Raw genomic sequence first — 20601 nt, 5'->3', positions numbered from 1 at the left:
GGCAGTCACTAGGGTCAAGTTTAGATCAATGGCTATCAGAAGAAAAACTGACTCTAAGGATAACCAGATTGATAGAAAAAGCTGGGAAGGCAGCATACTATGCTAGAAAAAGCAATACATTTCAAGTTAAAAGACTTAGCATCAAGCTTTACTTTATATTTAAGGAAAAATGAGATTCAAAAAGATTCATTGATTAATCTTGGGCAAGTTATTGAATCTTTCTGAATCTCATTTTATTAAATAAAAATGAGAGAAAAAATAATAATATTGCCTTTAAAATCTTGGAGGGTTTTTCAACTCCCACTCTCAAGTGGGTCCTCAAAGCAAGGCTACACTTCTCCCAAAGGGTTCTTGAAGTATCCCTGAGGGGAGTCAAGGTGACCTTCTACAGTTATAGCTTTGAGCCATTAATCAGTATATTTTCTCCAAAATCATTTAAGGTGACAGTTTTTTCACAGAATTTAACAATTAACATCAATTAGCTTTTACAAAGGAATTTTCATTAAGCAAGTTTAGCAAAAAAGTCAAACATTTCCCTCCAACACCTGAAGTCCTCAGGGACTTCAGCCTCTGGGAGGAATTGGGGCATGGGGGGTGTTACTTAACACCTGTCCCTACCAACTTTACCTCCAAAAGGTAAATAATGGATGGATGAAGTCTCTCCCTTGCAAGCTGCAGTGGTCTCTTGTTAGGCGGGTTCAAACAGGTTCCTGGGGAGCTTCACTTTTCATCAGGCTTGGTTGCCTGCAAACTCTGGCAAGTACTCCCAGCCCTAGACCTCCAGAGGTTTGCTCTTTTTATCTTTGAGAGCTTAATGTAGGTTTTAGCCTGATCCATTTCATCTCTAATACTCTTTCATCTAAGGTAGAAAAGGAGGCAAAAGTCACAACCAGACCAAGTGTTCATCTGTAAAATGGGGATAATTTTAGCATCTACCCCTACAGAGTTCTCAAGGGGAACAAATGAGATATCTTTAAAGTAACCTACAAATCTTAATAAAGGGCTATATGAATGCTAGTTATTGTTATTATCTTTTTTCTTTGCTATTCCCTCTTTAGATGCTAGCAAAATTCTTTAAAAAATTAAAACTTAATTACTCAAACTGTTTTTGAAACAATGTTGCTGTTCTTATATACAATATTAAGAGAAAGAACTGATAAATAGAAGCTCATATGGAATGATATTATATGTATACATATATTTATTTCTATGGTAGTCAACTCTCAGGCAGGAGGTGGGGGAGGGAAGAAAAAAGTTACATAACTTTATCATATATTTAAAAGAATTTTCAGTTTTATCTGAAATCATAATTTTTTTTTAGGTTTTTGCAAGACAAATGGGGTTAAGTGGCTTGCCCAAGGCCTCACAGCTAGGTAATTATTAAGTGTCTGAGACCGGATTTGAACCCAGGTACTCCTGACTCCAGGGCCAAAGCTTTATCCACTTCACCATCTAGTCACCCCTCAATCATAATTTTTTTAAAAATTCTATCATGTTATGGAAGTGCTTGTTTTATTGCTTTTTTTTTAACTTAAGCTTTGTATCATTTGATCTAAGGGGAGTTCAAGGTCTGTCCCCACAAAATTAGATGAAATAAGATTTTTCTTAGAAAGGCGAAAAGGACAGGTAGCAACTGTAGTTAGCAAGGATCCTCTAATGGTTCTGGATATAGATCAATAATAATGGACTTTGGGTGGTAAGGTCTGGGTTTCAGATGCCAATGTAGTTCCCTCTTTTTACTGGATCTTTTCTTCTAGCTCTAATTTCTGGCTACCTTTTGCATTTTCTTTATCATTTTAATAAATATTTTATTATTTGTTATTGAGTCATCTTAGTCATGTATGACTCTCTGTGACACACTATGTAGGGTTTTCTTGGCAAAGATACTGGGGAAGTTTGTCATTTCCTTCTCCAGCTCATTTTACAAATGAGGAACTGAAGCAATCAGGGATAAGTGATTGCTCAAGATCACACAGCTAGTAAATGTCTGGGGCCAGACTTGAACTCAAGAAGACGAATCTTTCTGATTCCCAGTCCTCTATCTACTGTACCACCTAGCTGCCCATTATTTATTATAAGCATCTATGCTAGCAATAATGTGCAAATAAAAACAGCACTAACTCCCAGAATTATTATGAAGATAAAATGAGAAAATATTTGTACTTTCAAACCTCAGAATCCCATATAAATGTTGGCTTCTATTTATCATAAGCTTAATAATAGCCTCAATAAATACAAACAAAATCATGAATAAACTCCCAGTAAAATCATGTAATCTAAACTATTTACATTTTTAAAAATATAAACTTTTATAAAATAGTAAGATAATAATAGCTTATTTACTCTCTCCCCTACTTCTGATGTTCTTTCTGACTATAGGTTTATGCAATTTGATGGTTGTTTTTTTGAAGCCATCATAAATGAATATTTTATTCTAATTTTGATTTCTTTGGTTTATCACTGAATGCAATTAATTTTCTTGTTATTTTTATTGCTACAAAAGCATTCCCTTAGATCAGGGGTTCTTAACCTTGTTTGAACCATGGAGTCTTGACAATCTAGTGAGATCAATGAACCACTTCTCAGAATATTTTTAAATGCATAAAATAAACTATACAGAATTACAAAAGAAACTAATTATATTTAAATACAGCTAAAAAATGAAAGAATAAAACAAAGTTCATAGAGCCCAGGTTAAGAACTCTTATCTTAGACTGATATACCAGAGCATATTTCCAAACCACTTATCAGTTTTTTGTATCTACATATAAAATATAATACAAATTTGACACATAATATAACACATGACATTTTCTATGAATGTGTGTACATTTTGTTATACATCAATATGCATACATGTTGTTTCCAATTTTTCCTATTATACACAAAGCATCTATGAATAATTTTGTCATTTTGATAATAACAATGAACTAACAAGCTTTCATTAAATAAACCCACTTTCCAGGGTCATCTTCTGCCATCCTGATTCATATTTGACCATTGGACCCAGATGACTGTGGAGGAGAAAGTGAGGCTGATGACTTAGCATAGCTCCTCTCAGTCAAATCCAATTTATCTGCTTGTTATGGCATCGCCTCCTAGATGTCGTGGTTCTTTGAGAACAAACGACAGACATCAGATCATCATTGGCAAGATATTATACTAGGTGTAAGAGATGTAGACAAACATGGAACAATCCCTGCTCTCAAGGAACTTACATTCTACTGATGGAGACAACATGTACATAAACAAATACAGAATATATACTGAAAAAGACCAAAGTTTGGGGATAGTAGCTTTATCAAATTAAAAAGTAGGGTTAGTTTATAATACTAATCATATATTGCCTTATTGCTTTGCAAAACAACAACAGCAATAGAGGCAACAAAAAAAGCAAACCTTGAGGAGATTCACAATTCAACTAAAGAGGCAAGAAGAGGACCAGAGGTCTGAAAATACCAAATTTGATTATTTTTCAAAATTTTGATTAATTGATTAGTCCTTACTCAAGTTTTGGATTTGGGTTTTTTTTTTTTTTGCTTTTCTCTAATGAACAGGGATCTTAAACACTGTCAAGTTATTATTTACAATTTGTTTTCTCTTGTAAAATTCTCCTCCTTGGCCACTTAGTCCATTGAGAATGGATTTTACTCTTGCATAGATTTTGAATATCAGACTTTGATCTTTGATGAGATAAAATGAGAGAGAGAGAGAGAGAGAGAGAGAGAGAGAGAGAGAGAGAGAGAGAGAGAGATTTTTTCTGCTTAAGATCTTTATTTTTCAAGCCATTCACATAGTAACTATCAATCTACTATCATCTGCTCTAGGATATATAACTCATGATCCACTTATCCTTAGAGCAAATCAGAGTTGAAACTCTGATTTAGAGTGGGGGAAGGAATATTATTCAGATTAGCTCTGTGAGCCATAACTTTCTTCATTTCTGTTTTGCCTCATTAGTAGTTTGGCTGGGATTTCAATTCAATTCCTCATTTTTGGGGGGTAGGGGCATAAGCATTTATAAAGTTTTACTGGGGGGGGGGTAACTCATCTTCCTGAGTTTAAATCTGGTCTTAAACATTTCCTAGCTATGTGAACCTGGGCAAACCATTTTACCCTTTTTGCCTCAGTTTCCTCATCTGTAAAAGGAGCTGGAGAAGGAAATGGCAAACTACTCCAGTGTCTTTGTCAAGAAAATTCGAAGTGGGGTCAGAAAGAGTCTGACCCAACTGAAAAAAAAAAATGAGAGAAAAATATTTACTATGTGCTCTTGATTACTGGGATACAAAGACAACAAATCATTTCCATCAAGCTTACATTCTCCTAGAGCAATGATGAATAAATAGATAAGTAAACATAAGATAATTTAAGAAGTTTGCATCACATCAGAGAAGACACCATATAAATATATGAAATGCATACAGAGGAGATTCAAAGGTTAACCTGGGAGGCAAGTGAAGGGGCTAGGACAGATATTCTTCAGAAGACAGTCCCTGAGCCGAGTCTTGAAGGAAAACAGGGACCCCAAGTAGTAGAGTTAAAGAAAAGAGTGTCAAAATATATCTATGTAATGGCATGTCCTAGAAAGAAAGCTATGTGAAGAAAAACATGGCTTTGTGCCTAGTTTTAAAGACTAGTCTCAATGCAGTTTACGGCAGATGGGTTATGGTTTCTGACCCTGGAAAAAGGATAGTAGCTGAGACTGGAAGAAGAGTCTCAGAATTCAACTGGGAGTACTAATTAAGAACCTGCTATGTGCTTTAACTATAATAGGGTTTGGGGCTTTACATAAAGCATTTTATGAATATTATCTCATTTTTATACTCACAACAACCCTGGGAGGTAGGTACTTTTTTTTTATCCTCATTTTATAGTTGAAAAAAACTGAGACAAGTATAGGTTAAGTAACTTGCCTAGGAAAGTGCCTGAGTCTGAATTTGAACTTAGATCTAATTTAAACCCCAAAGCCAGTTATTTTACCTACTGTAGCACCTAGCTCTGTATTTATTCTACAAGGTGCAGTAGAGAGAGAATACAGAGACTTACGACAATCCTTATTATATATTAAGACAAACCGATTTTCCCACTGGGATAACATGACATATATATATATGAAAATTTAAATCAGCATAAAGCAGTCTATAATAAGGGTTGACACAAATGATAAATGATTTAGGAGCTTAAAGGAAAGAAGGATTACTTCGGGCTAAAGCAGTTGGAGAGGGTTTCACAGAGAAGGCAGGAAATGAGGGGGTTGTGAAGGAGGGGCAAAATTTGAAAAGGCAGAGAGGAGGAAGAAAGATATACTAGGTGAGCAGAAAGAATAATTGAGCCCTCTGATACAAGGTTAACACTTTTATTGTAAAAATAAAATTCCCTTGAAACAATAAGGGGCAATTCAAAACATCAGAAATCAATCAACAGGTATTGGTTGAGTACCAAGGATTTCATGACAACAATGAAACTGTTCCCACATTGAAAGTGTTTACATTCTATCAGAGAAGACACATCAATATATGAAATGAACGCAGAGAGAGAAAGAGATACAAAGGTTACCCTGAGTGGCGAGGAACCAGCAACTGAAGGGACTAGGTAGATATTCTTCAAAAGACAGTTCTTGAACTGAGTCTTGAAGGAAAACAGGGACCCCAAGTAGTAGAGTTGAAGAAAAGAGTGTCAAAATATATATCTATAGAGTGGGATGTCCTAGAAAGAAAGATGGTTTGAACCAGAATTATCAAGTGTTCTTCACTGACAGATATGTCTTCAATTGAGCCTTGAAGAAACTATAATATTTAGATAAGTAAAAACAAAAGATGAAGGTATTTGGGGCAGGGAGATAAGCCAGAGCAAAATATATATAACAGGGATTTTTTTTATAAATTTATTTTGCCAACTACTCACGAAGACAGTTTTCAATATTCATTTTTTGTAAGACTTTGAGTTTCACATTTTTCTCCCTCCTTATTCCCCTTTACAGAGAGCAATCTGATATAGATTATACATATATAATCTGGGATTCTATGTACTTTTTAATATCTTGATAATTATGTTTCAGTATAATTGTTTTCCTTTATAATATTATGTTTTTACTTTATAAATTTTCAAACAGCTTATTAGGGATTTTTAAGTTTACATCAGCCTGTCAAAAATGTCTTTAATACAAGTAGGTTAAAAATCCCTGGTTTAGAAGCATGTGGTGGATATAGGGAACACTAGAGACCTAGGTGGGGGGAGGGAGGAGAGAGGAAGAGACTCATCTGGGGAGAGTAGGAAGAGCTAAAGCAGGATCATTAGACTGGTGCCATATTGTGGAAAGACTTAAATGCCAATCTTGATATAGGAAATACAATTTTTGTAAAATGTAAAATGTTTATAAAACACTGGTAAAATGTTTTATAAAATGAAAAAATATTTTTGTTCATTTTTCCTGCAGAATTCCAAAGGAAGTTCTGTTTCAAAGAGTGATCATATGTTATCAGCCAATAAACATTTATTAAATAATGTCAGACACTATGCTAATCACTGGGCATCCAAAAAAAAGGCAAAAGATAGTACATGACCTCAAGAAACTCACAATTTAATGTAATCTAAAGTACCTGTATTGTATATTGTCTTGGCCTAGTGATGTGGATAAGCAGGAGGAGGAGAGAGGGACAAAAGATAAGACAAAGTCAGGGATGATTACCAAAACAGCATTTTTCAAAATCCTGATGCTTTGGGGGTGGCTAGGTGGTGCAGTGGATAGAGCACTGGCCCTGGAGTCAGGAGTACCTGAGTTCAAATCTGGCCTCAGATACTTAATAATTGCCTAGCCATGTGGCCTTGGGCAAGCCACTTAACCCCATTGCCTGCCTTGCAAAAACCTAAAAAAAAAAAAAAAAATCCTGATGCTTCAAAGACCTAAGGAGTTACCTTCGGCTCTGACAATTACAAGATATATACTTAAATTTTTATTGAGAAATTACTATCTGCCTAGTGTTATAATGAAAGAGCGGGGCTGGCTAAAGGAGGAAGGAGAGATTAGGTTTAAATTAAAAGAGACAAAAATTAAATTAAATTTAAAACTCACCAAAGAAAAATCCAACCCATGGGCCTATAGCTTTTGAACCTGTCTGCAGAGTCGTTTTAAATTTCTACAGAAGATGGAGAAATGCCTTCATCATGTTTCTAAATTGTCATCCTAGTCCTGACCTGTTGGCCTCATCTAGGCCTGGCTCCACAGATCTATGGATTTGTGCCTGTCTATTAATCAGCCCTTCCCTCTGACTGGGCATCTTCATCTGATTTGGAACTCACAGATATTTGGAGTTCACAGTCAGGACTGCTTGCCTCAGAGATCAAAGAGGCTGTTGCATTCTGGAAAATATTGGGTCAAATAGCATGTTATTTCAGAAAAGTGCTCCAGTATATCATTTCCTGATATATGCAATTATAGTCTCTTTCCATGTTGAGTTTGAAATGACTGCATAAGTAGCTATTTACTCAGTGGCCTAGCACACCGCTGACGGGAGCATTCTAAATTTATCATGGCGAACTCAAAACACCAGGGCTGCTGCAATACATGTTTCTTTGAAAGACTGTAACTCTTCTGTCCGCAGGTCCAGTTTCTTCTGATATCAAACACAACACATAAATGCAAAAGATATTCTTCTCCTTTCCTCTCTTTCCCCCAATCCCTCTAGAAAAAGAAGGAATATCTATGGGGAGAGGAAAGCCTAGGGAGATCAGAGCTAATTTTTTTTCAGGTTTTTGCAAATCAATGGGGTTAAGTGGCTTGCCCAAGGCCACACAGTTAGGTAATTATTAAGTGTCTGAGGTCAGATTTGAACTCAGGTACTCCTGACTCCAGGGCCAGTGCTCTATCCACTCTGCCACTAGCCACTCCAAGAGCTAATATTTCAAAGGCAAGAAACAAATCATGCAACACCCTTAAACTGTCCATACCTTTTTTTAAAAAAAGAAAAATAGTAATAGAATATTTGCCAAATTACAGAATACATCATTGCTCAGTACAAAGGCAGCTAATATGATCATTTACAGGTCACCTTGTTAGAAAGATTCTAAAATAAGCTTCAACTAGGGGTATGCTGGAGCCAGTCCCAGTCAATTGTTAAATTTGTTAATTTGATTTTTTTTAATTTTCTAGACTTAAGAAAGTAATAGGGAAAATGTTGATAATGCAGATTAAACTTTAAAGTGTGCCATGCAGACTTTTTTTCCCAGAGAGTTGTTAAACATTTACCTGTATGCTTCTGTTTTACCTATACCAACACAATAACAAGATAACTCACTAATAAGTGTATTCCTATATGCAGACCACTCTCCTGTGGCACACTTCTGCTCCAGACCAGTCTGCTAGAGGTTAGGGCCAAGCTGACCCATAGAAGAAATAACTATTCCAGTGACTTATAGGAATAACCTGCTATATTTTTTTTTAAATAACCTGCTATTTTAGAAAGGAAAGGAGTAACAGTAATTGCCTGCTACAAGTGCATACTACTCAGTGATTTGTGTTTGGTCATTATTAAGCTTACAAATTTTTGTTAAAGATTTTATTTATTTTGAGTTTTACAATTTTTCCCCCATTCTTGCTCCCCCCCCCCCACAGAAGGCTGTTTGTTAGTTTTTACATTGTTTCCATGGTATACATTGATCTCAGATGAATGTGATGACAGAGAAATCATACTCTTAAGGAAGAAAAATAAAGTATAAGAGATAGCAAAACTGCATAATAAGATAATGTTTTTTTTTCTAAATTGAAGGTAATAGTCTTTGGTCTTTGTTCAAACTCCACAATTCTTTCTATGGATACAGATGGTGTTCTTCGTTGCAGATAGCCCCAAATTGTCCCTGATTGTTGGACTGATGGAACGAGCAAGTGCATCACCCCCATGTTGCTGTTAGGGTGTACAATGTTTTTCTGGTTCTGCTCATCTCGCTCAGCATCAATTCGTGCAAATCCTTCCAGGCTTCCCTGAATTCCCATCCTCCTGGTTTCTAATAGAACAATAATGTTCCATGACATATATATACCACAGTTTGTTAAGCCATTCCCCAAATTGAAGGACATTCATTTAATTTCCAATTCTTTGCCAACATAAACAGAGCTGCTATGAATATTTTTGTACAAGTGATGTTTTTACCCTTTTTCATAATTTCTTCAGGGTATAGACCCAGTAGTGGTACTGCTGGATCAAAGGGTATCCACATTTTTGTTGCCCTTTGGACAAAATTCCAAATTGCTCTCCATAAAGGTTGGATGAGTTCTCAGCTCCACCAACAATGCATTAGTGTCCCAGATTTCCCACATCCCCTTCCAATATTGATCATTAAACTTACAGGTTTTTTTTAAAGAAAATATTTTTAATAAGAGAGACTGCATAGTAGGCCAATATTAACATTTTCCATATGGTTTTATGGAAATTTAAAGAATATTTCCAGTAAACCATGTAATAAAATCTTTCATGTAGAGTTGGAGAGTTAGACAAATCATAGTTAGGTGGATTCAAAATTGGTTCATTGATCAAATAAAAAAGTAGCTATTAATTGACTGATTTCATCATGGAATTAGGTTTATAGGGGAGGGTCCTAGTGATCTTTTCTAGTTAATATTTTTTGATAGGAATTTAAATAAAGATATAATTGGTTATACATATAAAATTTAGAGGAAATTAAATTAGGAAGGACAGCAAATTGGATGATAGAATCGGGATTCTGTCCTTATAATGATTATATCCAGAGTCATCTCCAGTTGTCCTGATCCATTTATGGTCACTGGATCCAGATGACTGGAGGAAAAAGTGAGGCTGGTGACATAGCACAGTAGCCCCTCAATCAAATCCAATTCATTTGCAAATCTTGGCATCACCTTCCTGATATCATGATCCTCTTCAAAAACCAAGGATAAGGGGGCAACTAGGTGGCACAGTGAATAGAGTACTAGCCTTGGAGTCAGGAGTTCAAATCCAACCTCAGACGCTTAATAATTACCTAGCTGTGTGGCCTTGGACTTAACCCTCCTATTTACCTTGAAAAATCCTAAAAACAAAACAAAAAAAAACCCCAACAAGGATAATAACAATACAGTCTGAAGGTTGAACCAAATCCAAAAAGATAAAATTTAATAGAAAAATGGAATCTTTTGTTTGGGTTTAAAAAAACTGATCTCTTAAAAACAAGGTGGAGGAATTGCGACTAGGAATCAGTCTTTCTAGCTTTAATAGAGAACTTCAAGATTAACATTGATGTTCAGTCATTCCAGTAGAGTTGGACTCTTCATTATCCCTAATGTAGTTTGCCATTTTCTTCTCTAGTTTACTTGACAGATAAGAACACTGAGGCAAACAAGGTGAAGTAACTTACCCAGGGTCACATAGTTAGGAAGTGTCTGAGACCAGATTTGAACTCTTCCTGATTCCAGGTCTGGCACTCTATCCATTGCTCTACCTAGCTGCTCCAGTAAGCTCTCTAATAAGCTAAGGAGACTTTTGACTAAATCAATAGAGGTGTAATATATAAGTAATATATAAGTGATTATTATATTAAGGTCCAGTTATGTCACATTTGGGATATGTCTTTATTGGGGGGGGGCTCCACATTTCAGAAAAACAATCACAAGCTAAAGCATATCCATAAGGAAGTAGTCAAGATGGTGAGGAGTTTCAATATCAAACAGGATTAGTTAAAACCAATGGAAATAGAGAAGAGAAGCCTGGAAGATAGGAGGGTACAGACATATTCCCACAGTGCCTGTTTTATTGTAGGAACCTAATAAATGCTTGCTGACTTGATTTTCTTCAGGTGTTTGAAGGGCAAACCTTTGGAAGACAGATTCAATTCATTTTGCTTGGCTTCATAGAGAAAATCTAAAAATAAAGAGTAGAAGTTACAATAGGGCAGATTTAGACTTAATATAAGGAAATACTCCTTATCTAGTAGAGTTATCTAAAAATTCAATGGACTGTTTCAAGAAGTATTGAGTTCCTCTTGACTGGAGGTCTTCAGATAAAAACTGAATGATCACTTATGGGGATTTCGGAAATGGAGGCTTGTTCAACTTGAGTATCATCTTCTTAAGATCAAATCCAACCCAATAGGCTTTTATTAAATATCTATTTGACTCCAGGTTCAAGTCCATTTTCAAAAGACTATCCTCACTGGTGGAGAATTATCACTTGGTGGTCCATGACTACATGAGGAAAGAAAATCCTGGTGCTTCTTGTTTCCAGCTTTGAGAGGGGCTTATATCTACTATGTTATATGAATGGCAGTATGCTAAACACTAAGGATAAAAAGGCAAAAATAAAAAGCAGTCCTTGCCATCAAGGAGCTTATGTTCTAGTGGAGAGATACAATAGACAAATAAACAAAATAATTTGAGGGAAGAGAGCACTAACAACTAGGAAGAATCAGAAAAGGGTTACAGTTGGAGGTAACATTAGTTGAATCTTGAAGGAAGCTGGAAATTCCAGGAGGCAGAGATGATGAGGAATTACATTCCAGATAAGGCAGTTAGCCTGTGTAAATATATGGAGACCAGGGAAAGAAAGCTGAATTTGATTAAGAGCTAGCAGGCCAGTTTGACTGGAATGTAGAGTGTATGAAGGGAAACAAGTCTGGAAAAATAAGCCAAAGCCAGATTTTGGAAGTCTTTTGATGCCAGAGGAGTTTGTCATCCTTAACAGGAACCCAATGAAGGTTCTTGAGTAAGAGTCATGTGACCTATTCTTTAAGAAGATAACTTTGGTAGGTGTACAGAGAAGGAATTAAAGAGGGAAGAGATTGAGAGCTTGAAATCTGATCAGTAGACTGCTTCAATTGTCCAGGCATGAAATGATGAGGGTGGGAGTCAGGAGAGAAGGAAGGAGGGATCAGATTGAGAGATGAGGTAGAGGTAAACTGGATACATGGCTAGTGAGAGAAGGAAGAATCCAAGATGCTCCTGAGGTTGTGAATGTGGATAATTAGAGGGATCAGAACTCCCTTCTTAAAGGCACAGCTAGGTAAAACGGTAGACAGAGCAGTGGGACTGAATCTCATTCTTGCTCTGCCCAAGTTCAAATCTGGCCTCAGACACTAGCTGTGTGTCTCTGGACAAGTTACTTCATACTGTTTGCCTCGTTTTCCTCATCTGCAAAAATTAACTGGAGAAAGAAATGACAAATCACTTTAGAATCTTTGCCAAGAACATCCCAATATGATCAAAACAGCTGATTAATAACTCCCTTAAAAGAAATATGAAATTTGAATGGGAGGAGGAAGATAATCTCCATTGGAGATGTAGAATTTTAGGAGGCTCAGTTGGAAACATAGACTGGAATATGAAAGAAACTACAGCTAGTTATGGTGGTTCTTTAACTCTATGACAAGAACCTTAATTCATTTACCTAATTTGGTCTTGAGGATAGTTTCAATATCTTTATAGTGGAAAAACTAGCCTAGGTAGAAGCAGCAAGGTGGCACAGTATATAGAATTCTGACCCTGGAGTCAGGAGAACCTGAGGTCAAATCCTGCCTCAAATATTCGATACTTACTAGCTGTGTGATCTTTGGCAAGTCACTTAACCCAATTGCACCACACACACACACACACACACACACACACACACACACACACACTCCCACCAAAAAAAAACACTACTATGTGTCAGGGACCTCCACTTAGACCCACTAGGTGGATTTCTAGCTGACTAAGGGTGCCTATTCCCATTGGTTCTTTTCTAAACAGATTAGTAATACATATTCATAAAACTAGTAGAAATCAGGAGTACAGAGACTTTGTTGTTACCTTTAATAAGTTCCAAGTTCTGCTTTATGAATTTAAAAGATAGAGAAATTTAGGACTCCTCAAGATCATCTGACTTAACCATTTGATTTGGCCAGGGTGGAAAGAAGGGAGCTAGTGAAGGGGATGGAGGGATAGGAAAGATGAAATTAGATCTGACCATACAGAGCACATTCCCTGGTACTACTGCAACAGAATCTCTGGCATTGTGAAGATTTTTGTTGTAGTTCAGGTTTTTCAGTCATTTCAGACACTTTGAGATCCTAGTTTGGGGTTTTCTTGACAAAGATACTGAAGTGATTTGCCTTTCCCTTTTCTAGCTCATTTTACAGAAGAGGAAACTGAAGCAAACTAGGTTAAGTGACTTGTGCAGGGTCACACAGCTTGTAAGAGTCTAAGCTTGGATTGGAACTCATATCTTCCTGACTCCAGCCCCAGTGCTCTAGCTGCTGAGTCCTCTAGCTCCTGAGTCACCTAACTGCTTTATTTTGGGGATACTAACTGGATTTGAGTTTCAGAGACCAGAGACCTTAGGGGTTTTGAATTTGCATGTCTGGAATTCTAATTAAAGATGACTTCTTGGCTTTGGAATGCTCTGGAGGAGGAGAGGTTGGTATTCTTAAGTGAATATTATTAAGAGAAGCAGAGTATATTAATAGAGGGATATGAATAGAGGAAAACTAGGAAGAGGGACTCTAGGTCACTGTGACATTTGGAAATCAGCTAAGTGGCAACTTAAATTCTGACAAAGGGAAAATAAGGTCCTTCTCTTCTATCTTCACAGGTTAATCTAATTTGGGCCAGTCCCTGAACTAGAACTGAGGAGTGCTGGGTGGGGTTCATCATTTGCTCAGTGACCCTGGCTGTCTGATTCATCAGGACCTCTCCCAAAAGAGATGGAAAAGAGATTCCATAATTCTTCCTTTACTGTTTGGGGTCAGAGTGGCAGTGCCCGTAGGTGGCATCAAGCCACAGCTGCTTGAGAAAATATATAGTTAGTTAGTCAAATGGTGATTTAAGGCCTTGCTTTGGGTCTGGAATCTAGCCAGGGTTAATTTGCATGCTTACATTAACTCCTTATCTTTGCTTTATTCACCATATTCAACAAGGACAGATGTTATGAATATGTAGAAGTGAATGGGTATAAAACAGTCATTCAGGAAGGTGATCAAAGTCTTTGGGGGTTTTCCTTCTGCTGTTTCTTATGTTTATATCATTTACACTGAATAAAATTAATACCTCTGTAACATATTATAAATCTATGCCCACAGACTCCCTGCAAGCAAATACTGGAGAACAATCAGCCAGCAATTTGCCCAAGTGACTTAGCTGAATAAACATTTCAACAAGAGCTTAAGGAAGCATGGTGCCATGGAAATAATTTAGATTTAGGATAAGATGACCTGGCTTGAATTCTACCTCCATTTTACATTAGTTATATGACTTTGGCCAAGGTATTATCCAACTGGGCCTCAGTTTCCTTATATGTAAAACAAAGGGGTTGGAGTTGAAGACTTCTAAAGCAACAAAATCTAAATCATTTAAGTTCTCTTCTCTTCAGTTTCTTCAAATGTAAAATAAGGTGATTGTAATAGATGATTTTTCAGCTCTTTCCCAATTCTAAACCTAAGTTTTTGATCTCTTTGGACCCTGCTTACTGTCCAAAGGTCCATTAAACATGCATAAGGGTCCCTGTGGGCACATAATGATTTAGAAAACCACATTCTCATATTATCTAAATTTATATTTTTATTTTTTGCTAAATAATTCCCAATTACATTTGAATTCAGTTATTCAGTTAGGAATACTGGGGTGGGGGGGGACACAATATTAGCATGTTTGACACTTCTGACCTAGATAGCCTCTAAAGTTCCTTCCTGCTCAAACTCTATGATCCAATGTTCTCTCAACCTTATAAAGTCCAGATTTATTTCTTTGACAAAAAGGTAGACTCACAGGAAGAATCAAGGTGCTTTAGTGGATAGTAAGCCTGGGCATCTAATTTAGGACAGTCACTAGGCAAGTGTGAAAGGTACATCACTTGATGTAAGCAAATGGATTTAGTAGGCAAGAGAGTAAAGAGTCCTAGAAAAATGGGGAAAAGAAGGTTAATTCATTTCCTTGGGATAACTGGCAAGAGAAGCTAGGTTGTTATTCCATGTTTCTCTGGGTCTGGGTTCCTATTGTGAACTCTTGGGTCTGAGTTGAGTTTCTTGGGTCCTGTGTTTGAAAAAGACATTGGTGCAATCTTATGCTTGGTAGAGATTGGGATGTATGGACATAGGACAGTGGATGGAACAATGGACCCAGAATTAGGAAGATCTGAATTAAAATTCTGCTTTGGATACTTCCTAGCTATATGCCTCAGTTTTACCTGTGTCTGCATTAATCTCCTCAACAGTCAAATGGGGGAAATAATAGTACTTGAACTTCCAGGGTTTATGTGAAGATAAAATGATGTATTACTTGGATGCAAATGCTTTTAATTAAGAATTTATATAATTACATATAACATGTTAAAAATAATTTATGTAATCATTATCATTATTATGATTGACAAAGTTTCCTAGGAAGGAAAGACAGAGTCTGAATTCAGGCAAATTTCCCAATCCATTCAACAGAACATGGACATGATCATCCCTGAGCTTTCCTAGAGTGATATTTCCATATATTAAATCTCCCAGCATCCTTATTAGTTATTTATTCCAGTGAGAGAGGAGTAATCTCTTAACAGACATTTTCTATTAACCAGACAGTTGCTGGGGAGAAGAGCAGGAAAGCCCAAAGTGGAAACCTCTATCCAAAGGGCCAGGAGTTAGGCAACATTAGTTACACTGACTTGTTTACTTTCCAATTGGAGCAGTGGGACCTGAGCAAAATGAAATGATCATGATCCTGGGCACGGAATAAATGAAATATTCTCTAAGTGTGCCAGCCAGGCTGGGGGGAGGGCCAAAGAAGCTTCTCCATTTCTCAGACTGTCATTTGCAGAGAGGGAGTGTAACAGGCCTCCTCACACAACTGTAGTGGGTTTACCCTTTGCTAACCACCATGATATCTCTTTCTCTTCAATTTTTCTTATATTCTTAGTTCTTCAAGACACTGCCAGCCTGCTGGTGACATCCTGCCTCTGAGTGGGGTACAACTGTGCCAAGGGATCACTTGGGGGGGTTAGAGAAAAAAAGGAAAAGGAGTAAGGAAGAACTTCCCTACATTGAAGGCTGAACCCTTTAAGCTTCTTCTACCTCCATCCTCTACCTGTGCAGGTAATAGAAGCATCCCTATACCCTCATTGAAAAGATCCAAATCAACTTCCAGGAAAATAAATATTTGAAAACACCTTTAGCTTGAGAAAAGCAAATGACTTAGGGGAAAGAGTGTTGAGTTTGCAGTCAAGAGGACGTGAGTTTGGATCTTTCTACCATGCCTCGGCTGTGAAATTTTGGACAAATTGCTTAATTTCTCTTGTCCTTGGTTTCTTGTCAGTCAAGAATGACTGATCTTGGCCTTTCTTCAAAATGTGGGAGAATTTCCAATAAGGCATAGAGACAGAGGATGATCTAGGGTGAGAAGGGAGCTGATGGCAAAGTCCAAAGCAGAGCTAAAAGGGAAATGAGAGATGACTGGTTTGGACCGTTAATCAAAATGGAAGTTCTGAGAAAAACTTACCAAGTAAATAAGTATTTATTAAATGCTTACCATATGTCAGACTCTGTATTGGGAATACAGAAAAGGGAAAAAAAATAAATGAATGAATGAAATGAACAAATAAACAAGCAAACAAATGAACAAGCAGATAAATAAATGGATGGATAAATAAAAATGGATGACTGAATAAATAAATGAATGAATGAAAAAGCAAACAAATAAATAGATTAATAAAAAAGATCTATAAAAAGGGAGAGTTGGACTAGATGACTTCTGAGGTCTTCTAGGGTTTTAAATCTTTGATCCTGTTTCAGATTTGGGTGGGTATTTGAGGGAATTGATTGGATTGCAAAAGTGAGGAACATTTCACTCTTGAGCCAGTGTTCTATCTAACCACTAAGTACTCTGTAATACCTCTCTCAGGCTTAGCTCCCTCACTTATAAAATGACAGGTCTGTATTAGATAATCTAAAAAATCTCTTCTTCCTACAAAGTTCTAAGAAAATCTCTAATTCTAGCTTATATTCTTTAGAACAACTTTCAACCTAGGTTTTCTTAGCACAGAAACAAACATTGAGCTCAAATCCCTTTCTCTCACTCTAAACACCTTAGGAGTTTGAGATGCTCCCTCTGTCCCCTCTTCTAGACTTTGGACCAGACAAGTTTGTATTTATATGAGCTGGAGCTTTAGCCAATGCTCAGGAGCCTATAAGAAATTATCAGCTACATCACTTGCATCTGGGACAATAAACCTATCCCTTGGAAAGCTGAAAGAAGAGAGAAAGAAGTGTGGGCTAGATGAACTCTGAGGTCCCTTCTAGCTCTGGATACTTTATGAATCTATGACCTCCAGATGTATACATTCAGTCTCTTTTCTGAGTTCTGGTCCCAAACACTTCTATCTATAATGTATTTCCAAATAGGTTCCAAAGTCAGCTAAATTCAATATATTTAAGTCAAAACTCATCCCCCTGGGGTGGCTAGGTGGCTCAGTGGATAGAACACTGGACCTGGAGTCAGTAGTACCTGAGTTCAAATCCGGCCTCAGACACTTAAGGCCACTGTGTGGCCTTGGACAAGCCACTTAACCCTATTGCCTTGCAAAATCTAAAAAAACAAACAAACAAACTCATCCTCCTAAATTTCCCCTACTTAAAACCTCTTGTTCTGGAAAATGTAATCAAAGCAACACTACCATTGCCTCAGCAAAGAACATGTCAATGGATTTCCCTATTGTTCCATTTAATATTTCTGTGACTTTTCAGATCATGACTACTTTCCCCAGCCCCAGGTCCTCTGTGTCAGCTCTCTCATTTGAATATGGGTTCCTTGAAGGAAAAAGTTATCTCTTTTGTATTTGTAGTTGAAATACTTGTAATAAGTTACTTGTATTAAGTGCTTAATAAATGCTCTTCTTTCATACATTCATGACATGTACAAATTAGTTATTATTGTTGCTGTGATAAAAATTCATAGAAGTCTATTACCATTAAACCATTAAGCAAGATGTTTTCATCCCAAATTCAAGGACGCTGTAACATAAGAACATATGTTAAGGTAAATAAAAATAAATCCACTCTGAATTCAGTTATCTTAGGGTACAGATGTCCAAGGAGCAAGACCAGCTGGTGAACTCTTCCCCTCCCTCCTCTTCTTTCCCTTTCCCTCCCCTCCCTTTCCCTTCTCTTCCCTTCTCTTCCCTTTCTTTCCCTTTCTTTTCCATCCTTTAAATGTTCTTTAATGAAGCCTGTGGGTGCCACCACAAATCAGAATCAGAACCAGAATCAAAACCCCTGACCAAACCCTTTACTATAAATTTAGGAGCCAGCGAGAGTTTATTCTGTTCACCCACTAGTTTGAGCAGAGACTCTGAAAGGACAAAAGGACAAAATTTGTGTAGGTTTCAATTTAGGCAGGAGGTGAATTGGGTAGTGGGTACCTCAGTAATGGGATTTTGCTGTTGGCTCACAGGGTAGAAATAGGGGATGTGATAGTCTTTGATTGAATGGGGCTATTGCTGGAGACAGTAATAGGAAAGGCTCTTCTTCAGGTTAAGTATCTCTTGTAAACCCCCTCTACTAGATAGGACCATTCTTGCTGTTCCAGCTGTTAGAAAGACAGCAGACAGGGTAGGGAGTTACAATACAGAGTCAGTGGCAAGAGAGAGGGCTTACCGGCAAAAGGAGCTGCTTTTACTTTCTCTGCTACCCACAAGCCCCATAATGGAAATGGGCCCTAGGCCATATATGCACCCTATAAGACACTTGTTAATAGTACCCTAGTCACCAATTCTATTGCTCTCTGCAATTACCAAATAGCAGCTTTGCCTCCACAGATTTGCCTTTTGGGACCTGCTGCTTTTATCCAGTATAACACTACAGGCACCAGGGCTGTGCTTGCAGCTGGTGGACAGAACCTGTTACCGGAGATTTCACAACTTGCTCCTGATACACCAGCTGTGCAGCTGAGTACAGGTGGCTTCACAACATCAACAGGTTAGTTCCCTGTAGGGTTGAAAAGGAATTAACTGGGTGCAGTTTCTTCATCTATATGTGTGTATGTGTGTATATATACATGCATTATATACATATATATATAATATACATAGACATGTATATTATATATATTACAAGTTGTCTCTTCCATTAGAATGTAAGCTCCTTGAGGCAGGAGCTGTCTTTGCCTTCTTTTGTATCCCTAGCACTTAGTAGAGTTCAAGTATACAGTAGGTGCTTAATATATGCTTGTTGATTGATTGTTTGATTCCCCCAAGGGAACATCATGGGAGAGAAAGAGAACTCTTCCAAAGTATTGTGGATGTTCCAGGTCCTGGAACAGACCAAGGTAGGAAAATGGAAATAACTGGATTTGATTTCTCAGGTGTTAGGCCTGGCTTCATTCTAAACTTTTTGACTGATTCTGAGAAAATCACTTTATTTTTCTTTTATTTTATTTTCTCCTTTACTTTCATTACTTTATCTTTTATTTGCTTTTTACTTGCTTTTTCTCATCTTATAGCTATCTAGAGCATATCTATCTAAAATGATCTAAAACTAATATTTTGAGGTAGCAGATAGATGTAGTCAGGAAGACCTGAATTCAAATTCTAGGCCCAGAGACTTACTAATTATATGACCCTGGGAAAGTCACTTAACCCAGTTTGCCTCAGTTTCCTCATTTGTCAACTGAGCTGGAGAAAAAAATGACACACCACCCTAGCTTCTTTGCTAAGAAAACCCCTAATGAAGTCATGAAGAGCAGGACATGACTGAAATGAATGAGCAATAACAACACAATTTCAGAGCACATATTATGAACACAGCCTTGTACTTGGATTTTAAAAACTGGGTAGAGTTGAGGAGCCTATTTCAAACAATTAATGAAGAACATTTGCCAAGCAATTTTATTAACAGGGGAAAATATAAATCTTAAGTAATGAGGGGATATAGAGTTGGGGGAGGATAACCTTCCTGGAAGCAAAGGGATGGATTCAGTAATAACCTCCAGTCAGCTAAGTTTCTGTTTATTTCTGACTCATTTTCTTTTTTTTTTCTTTACTTTTTTTTGTTTGTTTTGCAAGGCAAACGGGGTTACGTGGCTTGCCCAAGGCCACACTGCTAGGTAATTATTAAGTGTCTGAGATCGGATTTGAACTCAGTACCTCCTGACTCCAGGGCCGATGCTTTATCCACTGCGCCACCTAGCTGCCCCATCTGACTCATTTTCCCTATGGATCTTTGTTCATACTCTTTTCCAGGTAAAAATGTGAATAAGAGGGGCAATGAATGGGCAGGTATGAGGTCTAAGGCCTGAATTGCTAGAAGGAATACTCACCTGAATGAAATGCAGATTCATCAGTGTCTTAGAGTTCCATTTGTTCTGCTTCATGGGATTGCCATGAGGGAAACATTTTTTCACACTTAAAGATAGAAGTTGTTATTAATATAAACAACTGTGTATATCTTAATAATGGTGATTCCCAAGCCAGCAGTTATCTTAATCCTTAAAACCTAAAGACCCTGCTTTCTGGGATGAAGCCAGTACAATACAAGCCTAAGCATGAAAAGAGCTTCTACACCTTCCTTTCAAGGATACTAAATGAGAGGCTTATGAGGAGGCTTTCACTCATCCTTTCCTCCCAAACCCAAGCTGGAGTCCACATCATC

General features: G+C 37.2%; 1 long non-coding RNA gene across 9 annotated transcripts in view; it reads right to left on the bottom strand.

The window, feature by feature from the left end:
- Nucleotides 1–7929: 7929 nt before the first annotated feature.
- LOC141504412 (uncharacterized) overlaps nt 7930–20601 on the bottom strand; it is a 135483-nt gene continuing 122811 nt past the window's right edge. For 8 of the 9 annotated variants that reach the window (XR_012473358.1, XR_012473354.1, XR_012473359.1 and 5 more), the window contains 2 exons: nt 20270–20354; nt 7930–10868 (listed from right to left, as the gene is read on the bottom strand). This is a non-coding gene — a long non-coding RNA (uncharacterized LOC141504412). Of the gene's footprint in view, nt 10869–17922; nt 17968–20269; nt 20355–20601 lie in introns of all 9 variants that reach the window. The other variant, XR_012473356.1, reaches the window with a different exon arrangement.

This window comes from Macrotis lagotis, chromosome 1, assembly GCF_037893015.1.
Source record: "Macrotis lagotis isolate mMagLag1 chromosome 1, bilby.v1.9.chrom.fasta, whole genome shotgun sequence".
Classification (NCBI taxonomy): Eukaryota; Metazoa; Chordata; class Mammalia; order Peramelemorphia; family Peramelidae; genus Macrotis; species Macrotis lagotis.
The sequence above is the reverse complement of the archived record's forward strand: the minus strand, read 5'-3'. Positions and strand labels throughout refer to the sequence as shown.